Here is a 15,186-nt window from a genome sequence, read left to right as displayed (position 1 = left end):
CTGATTTTACGAAGTGCCTGCTGCACAAACGATACCTCGGCTGCCCAGTTTTGCCGGGGTGGTTGAGCGGTACAGAGCGGTGGTACAGAGCGGTAACAGAGCCGTTTGAGCGGTATAGATGGTGGTGCCGCTGGTGGTGGTGGTGGTGGTGGCAGGCAGCTGCATCGGTTTTGGGTAAAAAGAGCGGCGTGGCTAAGGCGAGACGGCCTTGCGAAGACGTCCTCTCTCTCAGATAAACCCGCCAGCAGGTAGTCGGAACTGGTTTTGAGAGTCGGATGTATATGTATCTCAATATCTCTAGTTCCCTCTTGCGATGGAGAACTCAGTGTCGCGAGTTTCACTCGAAATTTCCACTCATTTATCTGGCTATACGTGCTGCATGTAGCCAGGCTCGCTCTCTGACAATTGCAACTCATCCGTTGAACGAGTCGCACGTCCTCGACGAAATGCTGTCGCCCATAAAACCTAAAACTAGGACTGAAATAGTCAACGCAAAAAGAAAAACTAAAACAGCTCAAGTGCTGTGGCATAATTAAGACCCCATAAAAAATAGATGCTCCTCCGCAGAAAAGGAGCTAGATGGATATTTATGGGTTGCAGACATGTCCTGGCCTAAGTGGAGCATTTTAGTGCGGTTTACAGTCCAAAAGTGACGCACTTGAAATTGATATTTTTGTATCTGCTGCGAGTCTAGGACACGAAAGTGTTGCACTCCGAGTATTTCCCAAAAATATTGTGTCATCTGATACATTTGAGATGCATTTCTCATTCTTGGCATGCAGAGCAAACAACTATTTACAACTCGGCAAAATCAAAAAAAAAGAAACAGAAAAAGAACGGGGAAAAAAACAACTGTGACAACAAGAAAATCAACTTTAAATGGCCATAACTTTGTGCCAACATATGTAGCGGGATCTGAGGAGCGTGGGGTGGGGCACATTTTCCGGGCCTTACGGCATGCGGTTTTCCTCCACATTTTCCCCCCAACCTATCCCCTCTGCCCCACTGACATAACTGGCATATTTCCGTCTCTGAGAATTTCGCACACAAAATTTATTTATCGTACAGAGATGGAAATCTTTTTCGAATGCTTTTCTGCCATAAACTAACCATTAAGTAAACTTGTTAAATGTATACTATATTACCCAAATTTGAGGCATCTTTGTGTATTGAAAGTCAAGGCAACTGTTAATAGTTGCTTGGCCATTGCATTTTATGAATTTGATTTGTTGCCTTTCAGAGGAAATAAATACATATAAATAATTTATGACAGAAGTAGTTCTGGGAAATTTCCCTGGCCAACAGAGATAAATTCAGCCTTTAAAATTGCATTTTAAAACTCGTATTTACAATTTATTTGAAGAAAAATTTTATTTGCTGAACCTTGGCAAATATTCTTTTGGTTTAAAATCTGTTGCTAAACAAAAATTGAAATTTGGTACATTTTTTTACATTATTGAAGGGGTTAGAAAACCGTTTTTAAATAATAAACTAGCAGACCAAAGCCTTATATTTGCTATTAAAACAAACAGAAATAAAATTTAAGGCCTTCAAAAGTGTTTGATGACTTGTTAGAGAATGCCTTTGGCGAAGTATGATAATAAAATTTAATGCGAAGGCAATAATTATAAACATTTAAAGCGGATTGTAAGAAAAAAAGCGTTGGCTCGTAAACTGCCAAAGTGCTCTACATACTATAGGTAGAGCTTCCTTTCAAAAACCAGATCCAAAACACAGTGATTGCTGCAAATGCAGCTGACGGAAGTTTGCGTTTTTGTTTTTATATGTGCCACAAGCTGGGCGAGACAGGTGCCACAAGCTTTTGGGCCGCAGCTCTCACGTTACACATCGAAAAGCCTCAATCTAGCCTCTCAATTTGTGACAATGTGTGAGAATTTCCCAGCGATAAAACCCAAATCCAACAACTTAAAATAAAGGCGAGGTGCATACATATTTTTATGCTTTCTTGTAACTGAAAGGGTTTGTTTGCACTGCCAGTGCGGTCCGAGCTGCATATGAAAATTGTTTGGCCAAACGCTAAAAGCACTTAAACAATTAGAGGAAGAAACGAAATGGCTGGGGAGGCAGCTTTCTGTGTAATTAGGTAAAACAGGGTCTGGAGAAGGGCCCCGACTACCGTCGAACCGCAGCAACAAACCAAACCAAATATGCAAATTATAAAAAGAGGCTGGGGTAAATAAAATGTAAACATTTTGGGGATAGTACAAGGAAGCGAAAACCAAAATTTAGGTTTCTCAGCCAACCTTTTGTATAATATCTAGCAGCTTAGCGTTGCTAGAATAATGCGCCAATGTCCTTTGGTGACTAAGTAGTTATACCATCTTTTAGTAAAATAATACTTCTAGTTCACATCCGAGGAAGTGCCCATTTTTGTGCCGAGCCCTGAAAAACGGTGCTTACATATTCACCGGAATAATGCCAGACATGGGGAAAATCGCCGGCAATCTGAACGGCAAACATAACGCACATTGACCAAACAAAGAGCTCGATGTTGCTGAGAAGTGACTTATGGGAACGGACAGCTGACGAAGTCGCAGTCATATAAATACATATATGTGCATACATACATATGTATATATGTTGGCCAGATTCAATATGGGTGCGCATGCGCCGCTTCTCTTTAGACCGTTGTTGTTTTATTGGCCCGGCGTTGTTTTAACAAGAAACTTGTTAGTTGCAGCGGGTTAAAGATTTTCGAGTCTTGTACTTGGCCCTGTTTTGTTTGCCAGTCGCGACGTCGGCTACCCGTTTCATGTGTTGTAAAATCTTTCGCCGGTTGTTTCACTACTTCTTAACCAGCTGCCCATCCAATTGATGTTTGTCCGCCTCATAAGCGATGGCACAACCCATTTGTCAGCATTCGAGGCAAACATTTTAACAAGGCCTCAAAGGGATGGAGAACCTTAAGCTGCTGACAGTTCCGGTGCAAATGCAACTTCCGCACAGATTGAGACGGAGGCTACTTCCTAGACCAATAAAATATCAATTGACTCGGCAATTAATCATATTCCAAAATGTGCTAAAGAATACTTTCTACAGTATATTGGATGTCGAACTGAATCTGGTACCGGAAGGACTGGGCCATTGTTCGACAGCTCACCATTCATCCAGCTTCACACTTTTTTTCGTCCTCGGCTACTCGTTTTTAGAGGAATCACAATAAATAATGAATCCAGAAATGAGCGTTAAATGCAATGAGAACGAGAATGATGAGAAGAAAAGCAGCAGCGGAAGTGGGCACACAATGGACCAGAACACCGAACACCGAAGACCGGAGACGAAAGACCAAAGACTAAAGACTAAAGACTTAAGACCCGGGGCCCAGTGGGCACAAAGGCACAATGCCTTCCCTGTGCCCCCCGAAAGGTTAACTTTAAATCGAATGGCAATGGCACAGTAACTAAATACCTTAACACATCGCCATCTCACTCCCTTTGTGTGTGAACGCTTTGCTGACTTGTGATTTTTTCCCCGATAGCTCGCTGTATTGCAGAGAAGTATCTTGCAGCATTGCCGCTAATGCCTCTGGTTGCATCTGCTGGGAAAGCTCTGAGAAATCGTCAAGTGGGCTGTGAGATCTAAGAAACTGCCGGTTGCTGGCTACTACACATGTCTTATCAAAAGTGAACAGTCGGAAGCTTTAAAAGAAAGTTGTACGACCTAAATTTTAATAGAATTTGTATCAGAATTTAGTATTTAAATAATAATCCAGCTATATAGTCCAACTTTAAAATATAACTAAAGCCGAAATAAAAAGTCTAATGTAATCGCTTGAAGTATATTAAACTAGAAATGATCATTAAAGATATGTTGAGCTACAGTGAGTTAATCCTTTGGCTGCAAATCAAGTAATCCGCGAAACACCCAAAACGATCTATGAGATACTAAAAGAGATCCAACTATTTTTGCGACTTCCCCTTGGCCAACCGGAAAATGCAAATCAATTGCTGGTGCCCCTCTATCTCCAACTCTCTTTCCATCTGTTTCCTTTGCTGATCCTGTCACATAAAGATCGGGCCAGGAATGCCCGTATCCGCAGCTCCCAGCTCATTTCGTTTGGCTCGCATAATTTATGCAAAATTATCAATCGAGATTTGTTTAGACAAAATGCAAAGAGACGGGGAAAACTAACAGGGAAGGAGCAAAAAAATTAACGAACGTGTGCCGCAACAGGAAAAGCCACAAATTGTTTATGCAACAAGCAAGAGCCAAAAATAGCCAGCAGAGAAGCGACGTATCCTCTGACGTCTTGTGGCAAATCTATGAGATACGCATATCGCATTCGACTTATCTACCAGCGGCAACCTGATATGGCTGCCATCTCGCCATCCACTGGACAACGGACACTGAATGGGACAAAAGCCGGGAGACAGAAGTCGTTGGATAGTGACCAAAGTCCTGAGTCCAGGGAGTGGATCGCTGCCCCATGCGTGATAAATGCCGCAGATAAATGCGTGTTGCAGTTGGGCACAGACAACCAGACAACGCGGAGACACATGTTTGCATGCGCCTACTTTGCATGCCAGCCAAGCAGACACTGAACACAATTTCTAGTTACAAATAATCATTTTCTACTTATATATTAATCTTAAATGAGCGAAATTCTTTAAAATTCCGTATTCGTTTATAATAATTTAAACAGAAATACTATCCTAGAAATATACCATCACATTTGTGCCCACTAATTTTTGTTTCAAATAATATAATTTATATTTTGTAAATCACAACAAGGCATAATGATTGTTATTTCATCTCTTCTAATATTTTTTATTAGAGAATTAAATAGATTTTAAGACATTGGTCTGGTTAGTGAATATAAACATTTCTCAGTGCATCTATCACCGCGCAAATTCATCTTGCCGCAGGAGCAACAGCCACTGGAAAAGACTGGACATGGACATGGACACATGTTAGTGGAGAGTTCACAGCTACTAGCCAAGACCCAGCTCGAAGATCTGGGGATCCATTGCGTGATCGCTCCCTGTCCCAGGAAAATGCAGAGACATAGACCAAGTCGAACCGAAGTGCAGCTCGTTTTAAATTACCAAAGCTTTGTGCGTCTATCATTTTGGCCGTGGCATGCCACATTCGTTGTCTGGGCAAAATCCATCTCCAAGATTGATTATAATCGGTAGTCAAAGTGTCCAAGACTGCTGGCGGCTATTTATGGCCCGGGCAAATTATAATTTATGAAGTCTGGACTTGCACTTCGGCGTGTCTCCATAGACCTGTGAGATACATTCGATACACATGCTGGCTGGCTGGCTTGCTGGGTGACTGGCTGGTGCACAGATCATCAGGCATTTCACATTTGTATTTTGACAGCATGTTAACGTCATTTATTAATTGAAAGCCAGATCTTGAGGTAATTATTTGGGGCAGCCGCTCTCCTGCGGTTAAAGATTTCGTTCGAAAATCCATGTTCAACTGGCGCCTCACTTTTCCATTTCCCTGGAACTATGTTCGCTCCAAATGGTTTCCCAAAATACCATCGACTGCGGTACGAACCCCCAGCAAGTTTACCTAATCGTTTTGGAAATCTAAGTTGGTTTTTCCGTGTGTCTTTGATTCTTCTGAGTCACATTTCGGAGAAATCAAAAGTGTGGGCTATGGATGCTCAGATGGAGATTTTGACCGATTCGATATGGGCGGAACTTTGCTGCAAAGAAAGTGAGTTCTTCAACCTGTCAGAGATGAGTTAACCTTCCAGATCGCATGCAAAGTGGTCAGCATTAAAGATCATCTATCTTTATTTCACGAAGGTTTCAGTTACAAATCGCAGATAGGTTGAATGTTGCGCGGGGAATTTATGGAGGTGGACCTAAAACCAGAGGAAATGGTCCACTGCTGACATATGAAACTTTTGGTAAAACCAATTTGTAGTGTAATTAGGAACGGAGGGAAATCGGAAGATCCAACTAACGGTATTAGAAATTACTTAATTTTTCAAAGGTTTGAAATATATATTTTTAAAAAGTTAAGCGTATTTAAAAATATGAATGCAACAATGTTTAACCCACTAAATGAACGTCATGCAATAATTTGGTTTAAAATGTATGATTTATTATGTTGATTTCAAATGCAACCCATAAAGGCTTTTAATCATAAAAAATAATTTCGTGAAATATGTACGTTATATGATTTAATTATTCAGATTTGCACACATACCCGTCTCGTTAGAGGCTTAGGCAGACGGCTAAACCTCTTGGCCCCCTTTTTGTCATTTCAAACGGGTGTCAAGTGGCATTAGCCAAGTCGGGCATGCCCGTTAACCAGGCTTCAGTCGTTTGAGCGAACCCTTTCGGTTAATCAGCTACGCAGCAGTGCAAAAATGCCCAAAGCCCAAACCAGATTCGGATTCAGACGCAGAATCGGATTGGGTGAACACTGAACATCCTGAGTAGAAGTAGCCACAGCGCCAGCGATGCGTGTGCAAACACCCAGTTCCCCGGGGGCAAAGGCAGCATAAACGTATCTTCAAGATACAGATACAGCAGATACAGGTGCAGGTGCAGGGGTAGATGGGTAGAGGGGCAGTGGAAGGGTATTCAGGCAGGTGTGTTTCTCACGCAGCCAACGGGGCAGGCAACGTTTTTAGCTCAGGTTCGGTTTCGGTTTCGAAGTGTGGCAGTATTTTCCCTTTCCATCCAATCTCCCCCGGAACGACTCCTCTTGACCAGCGCCACACATTCGCCTGGATGACTGCAGCTTTCAGGGATGTGCTCGTGATTCGGAATAAGAGCAACACACACAACATTAACTATCTTAAAAAATGTTTCAAAAATACTAGCCTTCAAAATAGCTTTCCAAATTTGTAACTTTTTACTTCGAACACTATCTTTTATTTTTACAACATCTATTTTAGTAATCTTTTATTTCCTACCAGTATCATCTCTTACGGCAATTACTGATAACCATCTCCTGGCTTATGGAACCATCTCTAGCCAGATCCGCAGCTTCATCTACGACTGTCCGACTGGTAGTCGCTCCAGCTCATTTGGCTGTAACTTTTGTCAGTGATTCGGAAATGCGTTCTCTGCGGATTGCGCTATTACCTGTTTCCCTCCCTGGAGACCCCTCCTACATATATATAGGGGAGACTATAGGATCGGCTGTTCAGCATTTGATAGCATAAATCAAATGGACGAGAGGAAGAGAGAGAGAGAGAGCAAGATGGAAAATAATTACGGGTGCTGGGGTTAAAAATTTGCACGTGGTATTAATTTGGGGCCTCCTTTTGGCCTTGCGTCTGTGTTTTAAATCGTATCAAAAATGGTTTGCAACTTGCAATTATTTGTCGGGGAGTCGGCAATCCGAATCGCAACTTTGTCTGCAGTCTGGGATGGTGGCCCCCACAACCTTTTGTGGCCTTATCATTTAATACGCATCTCTGGAAAGCGTTTCTACTGCAGCGCCTTTTCGCGCACAATTTCCAAGGGGCTACAAGAGCGCTACTTTAATTGTAGTTCTTGGCTATCAACTAAACAGGATACAAATGGCTCCCGCTCCAACTTTGAGTGACTCTGATTATGGCCTCGCATTTGTATCTCTCCTTTTGTCTGCCTAAAACGTATCTTTAAGTTCATTTTTCTTTTAGTAGGGGCAGGTCTAGGTGGAAATTGTTTTTGCTTTGTGTTGGTTTTTTTTAGGGCTGTGAAGAAGATAGATTTTGTGGGTTTGTTTGCTGAAGTTATGGGAGAATTCTACTTAAAGGCGTTTCATTGCTTTTCCTTGAGATTGCTTGATTGGAAGCTGTTGAGTATTTATTGCAGTCGGATAATCTTTCCTCTACCAGCCAATCCAAAACGTATTAAAATTCACAGCGAATTCATTTCCAGCACAAACTCATTTGCGGCTTAATTAAATAATAATGAATGAATCGCATCAACAATAAATAAATCAATCCATGACTGGCAGCAACTCCTCCGCTCTCAAAAAAATCTTGATGTTGATCGATCAAAACGAAAAATTTGGATTCCCTGAAACGGGTGGGGCCTAAAAACCAAAACTGTCCCCATATAAATTACAACTTATTTTGATTTTTATTATAATCAATGACAATGCATATGGAGAAGAATAGAACGCAGGAACGGAAAGGTGCAACCCAGATGGGTTTCCTTAGAACAGAAACCAATCCGAGGCAAGTGAAAATTTATGTGGCCCAAGAAGGGGAAACCAGAGAGACCCGAAATCAAACTATCTCGAGAGCATTTATCTTTCATTAGAAAATTAAAATCTCGGTGTGTGCGCACACAATCAATGACCACAAATCTTTAGTTTTTCAGTTCGGCTTTCAAACGACTGGATTTTGGTGTTTGGAAGGTAGGTTTCTCGGCGAGATTTCAGCTGCATTCCAGGGACATAAAACCGAGTTTTATGTTCTCCCAAGAATCGGAGGCTGGTTGCGGACATTGTCCTGCCATCCTTGCTGTAGGTCGTCGGTTTGGTAAATTAAAATGTTATCATCACAACTTAATCATCACCATAAAAGCTGACTGCACTGACCACTTCGTAGGCAACTTGAATCGCTGTCCCTTATCTCAGTTGAAATTTGTTAATTGCCGCGCACTTCAAGTACTTAGTGTATCTTTTTGGGGGTCCAGTCTCATCTGACTTTTGGCCATTTCTCGTCTCTTTTTTCTGGCTTAATGTACGTTGTAAATTACTTTTAAATGTTTTAGGTGTAATAAAGATGTTCGCCTCTTGTTGCGTAATGAGTTATTCTAAAGTAGTTTGTGTTTAATTTTTTTTTTGGTGTGTGGCACATTTTTTCGTCGTGTTTGTTGCTGTTACCCATTTATAATCTCTGGCCAGGCATCGTTCTCGAGACAGAAGTTTTAATTAATTTTTGAACTGCTTCTTCTTGGCCGCAATTTAGAAAGGCTAATGGGCACCAAAGTGCCAAGATCATGATGAGACAATTTGGTTGAGGACAAGACGGTGAAATGGGAGGCTAATTGCTTGGGTGAGACAGCTTGATGAGATATTGAAACCAAATTAGGTTGCGGAACTTGGTAATTGAAAGAAAGTTTTCTTAAAATTTTAGCATTAATAATAATAAACCAAAAGTTGCCAAGAATTTGTAAAAAAAAATAAAAAATATTTTTTATTCTAAAGTTGCAGTGTTATATAATTGTAACACTGTACTCACAGTTCAATCTCTCCAATCTAAATCGTGCCTTAGTTTTGAAATTAATGACATTTTGATTTATAAAGTTTCCAAGCATTTCATGAATTAAAATTGTCTCCAGTCTGACAGCTCAATTCAAATGGGCTATCGAATAAGTCCGATATAGAAGCCCCCAAATGCCAACTAATCACCCATAATAACCAAATAAATCATAAGCCCATGATGGGGACTGAATGCAGAAGAAGACGCTGTCAGAGGTAAGAAAAACCCGACTGAGGCAGGAAAGTTCAAAGCGCCGAGACGACAATCAGAGCCAGGATATGCATAGATAATAAATGTATCATGCACATGTTTGCAGCCATATAAACTAGCAGCTAGCTAGCTGGGAAGTGCTGACAGGCGGAGAGATGGAATGGACGGGTGGTGGAAAATCCAGTGAGGCAAGTCCCTGTCGAAGTACTAAATTATGACTAGGTAAGCGGGCGCTGACAATTCAATGCAAGGAAATATTACGCTGCCTGGCACACATGCATCTATATCTGTATCTGTATCTAGATCGGCGGCAGTATCTGAGCAACGTAACTGCAGAGCCATGTAAAATTTATGCAGCAAAACTGAACTGAAAACGAAACGGAGCCGAATGCACCGGGGTAATCCTGGAGACAAGGGCGACAAGGAAAAGATGATGTCATAATAAACTGTAATTTATGGGTGGAGTGCTGACAGATGAAGCTCGCTGACTTAAGCTCGAGAATATCGGGGCCCGCGATTAATTATATCAATGATGTAAAAATACCTGAACGATCTGTCATCTGTTTTAGCTGTGCGTCTCTCTCTCGTTTTCGGGGGTCTTGACTTCCTTCCCGTCGAGTTTTATGCTTGAATGCCTGGGAATAGGCAGTCGGACAGCAGAATAGCTGGAATAGTTGGAATGGTTAGTCAGCCTGTCTTAACGACCTGACAAATAGATAAAATGCAGTCACAGTTTTGCTCTTGATAGATCGGTTGGTTGTTCCTGGCTGACAATCGAATTATTTAAAAAAGAAAATCCTAGGGGGTTCCGTCTTAATTATATTTACATTTTGACAAAACAAAAACGAGCCCACTTCCATTGTTTTTTCGAGATTCTATGAAGAAAATGTCTCAATCAGCAGTCTAACTTCCAAACAGGAAATTGACCAATTTCATGGCCCATGCCTCCTGTAAATTCAATTCAATGAACAATAAATTTTAAGTGAGTTTAATTAAGAATTACATTTTAATTCAACAAAACGGCAACCAAACCTTTTCCCTTCGTGGGGGAATTATGAAAATTTCTTTCGACCATGTAGCCCTCATTGAAGCATGACAAGCATTTGACAATGGCAGAAAGTATCTGTCAGATACTCAACGGCGCATGCTGCAGCTCATTAACGCCTGGGTCTCGGCGACGAAGCGCAACGAGCACAACTCCACCGGAAATCAATTTTAAAAACCCCCCAAAACTAAAATTCCAGTACCCCACTATATATAGCAAAGCACCATTAGAATTTGACAAAAATTATGAGTTTTATTTCGGGCAGCACAAAACAAAAGGGTAAAGAGGGAAGTTGGGAGGTGAGTGATTCACGCCTGTGCGCTTAGACAATTATTTATGGGTATAAAAATAGGAATTAAAGTAGAATTGAAATTGCTTTAGAAATGCAATCAAATTAAATTAAAATCAAGTGATGGCACGGAGGGCATGGAATAAAGAAGGACCTACCGCAGAATGCGTATACGAACATTGAAGAAGGTCGTGATGATGAGGATAAAGGCACTTAGATTTAGTTGTCCCTCTGGACTTGTACCGCTTAATAAGAGGGTATATAGGGTATATTAAATATTTTGTAATCCAAAATTTTTGCTCTATAATGGATCCTTTTTGTCTTAGGTCCAGTTGATAGTATAATTTGAATATGGTAGAAAAATTATTAATTAAAGAGCATTACTCGATTCGAATATAATTATTTATACATAGTTATTTATAAAAACAAATTCTATTCAATAAAATATTTTTTACAGATTCGGTCACGATTATTTTTTTAATACTAGTAAATAATAAAACTTTGAATAAATTCAGAAGAGTTTGTTTTTTAAGAGGTATCCCTCAGTCCCAACCGCCTAGCGTGCAGCTTGTTTCTCGTATTGTTTGCTTTCGAGAACAAAAGCTAAAATTGAAAATTGTTAAGATATCGAGAGAACGAAGGAGATTGAGCTACTTTCTTTCTATGCTATTTGGTGGCCTTTTTGCCTGGTTTACTTTCCTTTTCTTGGCCTCGTTTCCCCCCGAACAGCAAACAATGGACCAAACTGGACAGGACGCCAATAAATAAGCGCAGGAGGTTTGCTGGACAATGGGAATGCGACATTTTCCCATTCTGCGCCATTTGTTTGCTTGCTCGAAAATGGTTTTAATTGTTGTTCCCCCTGTTATATATTTTTATTTTTCATTGTACTTTTTCGTGGCTCCTTATTGTTGGCCAAATATAATAAGATAGCAGTGCGTCATTTTGTGTGTTGTGTATTCGCTTCTGTTTGTCTGTTTGCGTTTGTTTTGGTTTTCGGTTTTTGGCTAAAAGTAAATTAAGTGCCAATGTTAATGGCAGTTATGGCCTGGCATCTGGCTTTGGGATCTGCCAACAAAAGCCTGGCCATTTGGGTGTCTTAATGTTGCAGTAATAATGGCTAAAAGTGTGTGTGCATTGAGATAGTAGCTTGAGATTTATAGCTACTCAGCTCTGCTTTCTTTTCCGCCAGTTTTTGTGATCGCCTTTTTTGGCAGCCAGAGTGAAGTGTGTGGTCCACGAGGATGGTCTCATGGGCAATACAAATGTACTCAGTTTTGCGCCAAATGAGAGTTACTAAATAGAGCTACAGCCGCCTGGGGGGAAAAGTATTTAATGAATTATTAGGAAAACAAAGGAAAGAAATTTTTTGTTATGCTATATATTTTCCTAGATTTTATAATGCAGAAACTCAACATTTTAATTCTTGTTTTTTTTCGAACTTGGTCATTTAATCCCCCTGAATGTATCCGAAAGGTAAACCCTACACTGTCGGCATAATCTTAATCGCCAGGCCATAGTTTATTTATAGCTAAGCAATAAAAGAAGCAGGGAAAAGCATTTAATAAGTGATTTAAGTAAGCAATCATAAACATTTACTGCATGTCTTTAAGCCACTACAAAACAGGCCATAAAAGGGCAAGCAGACCAGAGACCAAAAGATACCACAATCCTGCCAGCAAACATCCAGCAAACACCGACGCCAGACGAATTCGATTAAAGTTAAGCCATAACAAGCCGGAGACGAGCAGAGAGCCTGGGTTCCCAAGCTCAGCCAGCCACAAATAATATAACAATTTAAATAACAAGCCATGGCCAAGACTCCTAGCCAGCTAGTCAGCTAGTCAGCCGGGCAGCAAACACCAGGCGCGTTAGTTAGATAGATTGATCTACATGTACACGACAACACAGAGCTGGCAAGTTGGGAAGTTGGAAGTTGGGAGTCGGGTCTTGAGTCCGGAACGACTCCTTGCCGACCATGTTGCCCAGCCATTCCATCCTGGCCCAAACGAAGCGAACCTGGCTGCTGCTGGTTACATGGCACACCAAGCTGGCTTTGGCCAAGAGCATGTCAAAACAAAATAACATCTTTAGCGCGCAAACATGACAAAACATCAGAATTCCAGCAGATTAACGTCAATTTTAATTGCATTCACTTAGACCAGGCTCAAGTCTATGAGAAGCACAGCCAAGCAGCTGGAAATATGCATACAAAAAGAAAGGAAAACAAACATGGGATTAAGTCTGGTTAGCTGAACCGTGGAATACCCTGACTAGGAAATAGCGATGATGCAACGTATGTAATGGAAAGCATATGCTGATTTATTAACGCGATTTTCCATGGGAGCATAAATATTTATTCAACAAAGAAAACGCATTTTTAAAAATGTGTCTACGAGTAATATTACATTATAAAACCAATTGTTTGACGTCGAGCAAGCTTTAAATTTTTTAAAGAATTTAAATAGTAAAAAATTAAAATTAAATGAACAAATATAATGTAATAAAGTGACATATAAAAAAATGTAATAAAAACTACTAAGTAATATAACTTATTTCTATACTTACTGTCATATATAATTGTTAAAAAAATTGATTAAATTTTTAAATAATAAAATATACCTATAATAAATATGTACCTATACAAAACCATAAAAAAAAGTGAGCTTAATACGATTATCAAGGGAAAAATTGTGCAGAAACAGATCGTCAGCCGAACTTATACTGTAACTTATTTTAATCTTAACCTAAGCTACGATGAATACTTAGTACCCCTTTGCAAAAGTGTACCCATAAATACACAAGAGGAATTCCGCACAACAAAAAGGGTTTCTCCAGGTGGCAGGGAACCAGGCAGCCTGGCAGCCTGGATGGTAAACAAAGTTCCACAAGGTTGTGATTAACATGCGATAAAAAATGACCGGGCTGAGCGAAGGCACCAGACTCGACCGGTGTCCATGGACTCGACCTGGTCAGCGTTTGTCTTACGTGTTTGCATTAGGCCAGAACTCAGAACTCAGGACCCAGAACCAAGTTCCCGGCAACAGCAGAAGCAGAAGCAGCAGCAGCAGCAGCAACAGCTCTCGAGCACTTTTGAGCCACTCGGAGAGCACAAAAGTTAAGTGTCTGGCTGTCACATGCGATTTGCACCTGCCGGATGAGCAATGGCGCAGGTGGGGGAGCGCGAGGGATTTGCGTGGATTATTTATCATCTGCGCCACATCACATGGGCGGGTAAGGATGGGCCGAGGCCAGGTCTCGTTTTAAGCAGGTTCCATTGCAGTTACTCCTCCTTCGAGGCGAGATGCACGTTGCAAGATTCGCTTTTCTTTCCTTTTTTTTTTTTTGGTATTTTTTTAGGGGTATAATCAGGCTGGAGCAAACATTTACCCAGAGACGTTCATAAATTTTAATATTTTAATTTGACTTAAGCAGATGAACACATAAAGGCGGCCATTAAGCCCTGCACTTTGTATGCTTTGGCCAAACATGGCCAAGGGCCAAAGACTGAAATGCAATTTCTTGAAAAGCGTTCCAGTTTCCAGTTTGTCGGGGTCGTCGTGTTTTGGAATTACCACAAAACGGTTTACATTTCCTGTGCATTTTCTGCTTTGATTTTAGGAAAATTAACAACAGCTCAAACAGAGCCCAACGACCCAGCCGACTAACCAGCTCGCAAACCAACAACCAGCCAGCCAGGCGAGTCAACAACATGGTCCAAAACGAATCGGCGTCATCATCGCCGGAATACTCGTACAGCAGAAGCCGCAGCCGTAGTTGAAGCAGCAACAACAGCGAGAACAAGGTAAGTGCAGCTCGGAATATATCACTCTAGATACCCTAACTAATCGGTTTTATTCCGGTATAAAGTTGGGGAGCTTAAACAGCATAAAAAATGTTGGTAATAATAATTCTGCTCTGGGTTTTTGGATTACCCCTTTGTTAAAATCGTTTATTTAAAAACCAGTTTTATAACTAGTAAAAATAGTTTCCCTTTAACAATAATGAATTCTTCAGGTAATAAAATTAACTTCTTATTTATGTTTCTAGCAATTAAATTTATTGCATTTATTTGTAGAGCAAATATTTTATTTGAAAAAAAATTAAATTATGAACAAGTTCCAACTATTTCTAGGAGTATCTTACTGTCTTACCTTTTACAATCAATTTAATTATATTTTAAAAGTAAGTATTAAGTCTGCAAGCTAGACCATATTAAGACCTTAAATATGGTGCAATGGAACCTTTGAGTGGTCAGAGCATTTACCGCTGGATTCCGCGTGATTCTGTTAGCCCAGGGGAAAGGGCATTAACAAACAGCGTGCAGTCACTCGGATTGCAGCATGGCATGTTGTTTGCTTCGCTGGTCTCATTTGGCCCCTTTTTGAGCCCCCCCTTAGCCCGTTGTCCCCTTACCCCCCTCTAAGCCCCACTAATCCCCCATTAACC

General features: G+C 40.7%; 1 long non-coding RNA gene across 1 annotated transcript; it reads left to right on the top strand.

The window, feature by feature from the left end:
* Positions 1–9,231: 9,231 nt before the first annotated feature.
* On the top strand, positions 9,232–9,971 carry LOC26534620. The gene is made up of 3 exons (XR_001454111.2): positions 9,232–9,408; positions 9,510–9,625; positions 9,707–9,971. It is a non-coding gene; the product is annotated as an uncharacterized LOC26534620 (long non-coding RNA).
* Positions 9,972–15,186: the final 5,215 nt, after the last annotated feature.

This window comes from Drosophila yakuba, chromosome 3L (genome assembly GCF_016746365.2).
Source record: "Drosophila yakuba strain Tai18E2 chromosome 3L, Prin_Dyak_Tai18E2_2.1, whole genome shotgun sequence".
Taxonomy (NCBI): Eukaryota; Metazoa; Arthropoda; class Insecta; order Diptera; family Drosophilidae; genus Drosophila; species Drosophila yakuba.
The sequence above is the reverse complement of the archived record's forward strand: the minus strand, read 5'-3'. Positions and strand labels throughout refer to the sequence as shown.